Raw genomic sequence first — 1,498 nt, forward strand, 5'->3', positions numbered from 1 at the left:
TTCAATTGCATAAAAATGGAGTAGTGAGGATGTGCTTTTTGTTGATGAGATTACTATTAGGTTGAGTGGTTTAGTTTTTTATTTTTTTTTATTATTTGCATATTATTATAATTTTATTGTTACTGATGAATATTGATACAAATTGTGTGATTATTATCCTAATATAAACGAAATAATATTGCTTATTTAAAGCCTGGATATAAAGTTATTATGATATTTTATACGCTTGGTGAACCTAAAAGTATTTCGGCCCTGGCTAAAATTTGGTCTGAGCTTCGTCCCTGGGACCAACCGATCGAGAAATCCAGTATGCAGTCAAGAAGGAACAAAGAGAGACCGTCAATCAAATTCTGCTCCAAAAGCACCGCTTTAGACCATTCTCGGGTAAAACCAACACGAACCCAATAGAACACCATAATCACCCTATCAAAACCTTTTATTTGACTTAGACTTATCTCTAAAGAGACCACGACAAGTAACCCAAGAATAACTATAACAAAGACTCCTATATTAGGAGAATAATAGAAAAACCAAGCAAGAGATTAAAGGAAAATAAGACCGCATAATTTAATAAAGAGACCACCATCTCCGATCCAACCATCCCACCGAAAAGCCCAACATACAAATGCTCATAAACTCACAGGCCCAAAAAAGAATTTTTTTTATTAAACCCAGAATTACGAACGTGAAAAAGAGATGCTCATAAAATCACAGGCCCAAAATAGAATTAAACCCAGAATTGGTAGAGTATAGTTAAATGGAGGACCAATATTTATCAAAAATAGGTTAGTTTGACAAACTAAATATCGTTAAGGGGATTAATAATGCAGTTTCTTAAAACAAAAAAGTTCAACTTTGATTGGACAGGGGCCGCGCGAACGCAGGCCCCCGTTGTAACAAATTATGACGTACGAGCTCCCCTCGAGGAGACGTTAGGCAGGCACCCTTCCAAAGTGCAATGGAAGTCACCAACCCAGGCCATGAGCCTTATTGATCACCCATTGACCCCGTCCAGGTAAGTGATTTGAGCAATGTCTATACCACCTCTTTTATAGTAGCTATGTTCTTTAGGTTTCCATCCCTTGTCGATGTGGGAGAATACAAAAGTATTTTTTCGACAAAAACATGTACCACTTCCCCCTTAAGAGTAAATTAAAGTTCTATTATGTTGTTTTCTAGAAGTTTAATTGTTTTGAATGCTTATTGTCTAGTATACATGTACCACTCCATATACATGTATGATCATTTACTTCAAAGCTTTTATCGATTTGGAAAATCTTTAAGCTAAATTTCAGTATTTTATTTATGAATATGAATTGTTCAATGTTTGTTTATTGATTAGGATGATCATAACTCGCCCGTTAATTTGGTGCGAATTAGACAATAAAAATTGTTTGGCCAGTCTTGTACGCTACCAAAATGGTATGGCAAGTCCTATACCAGCTATACGCAACAAAATGGTATGACGAGTTTTTATTTATTTATGATGAATATGAAT

The 1,498-nt window shown here is 35.0% G+C and overlaps 1 non-coding gene across 1 annotated transcript; it reads right to left on the reverse strand.

The window, feature by feature from the left end:
- Positions 1 to 863: 863 nt before the first annotated feature.
- Positions 864 to 1,023, reverse strand: LOC141658098 (U1 spliceosomal RNA). Its single transcript, XR_012549005.1, has one exon. It is a non-coding gene; the product is annotated as a U1 spliceosomal RNA (small nuclear RNA).
- Between the last annotated feature and the right edge of the window lie 475 nt (positions 1,024 to 1,498).

The sequence above is a fragment of the Silene latifolia genome, chromosome 5 (assembly GCF_048544455.1).
Source record: "Silene latifolia isolate original U9 population chromosome 5, ASM4854445v1, whole genome shotgun sequence".
NCBI lineage: Eukaryota > Viridiplantae > Streptophyta > Magnoliopsida > Caryophyllales > Caryophyllaceae > Silene > Silene latifolia.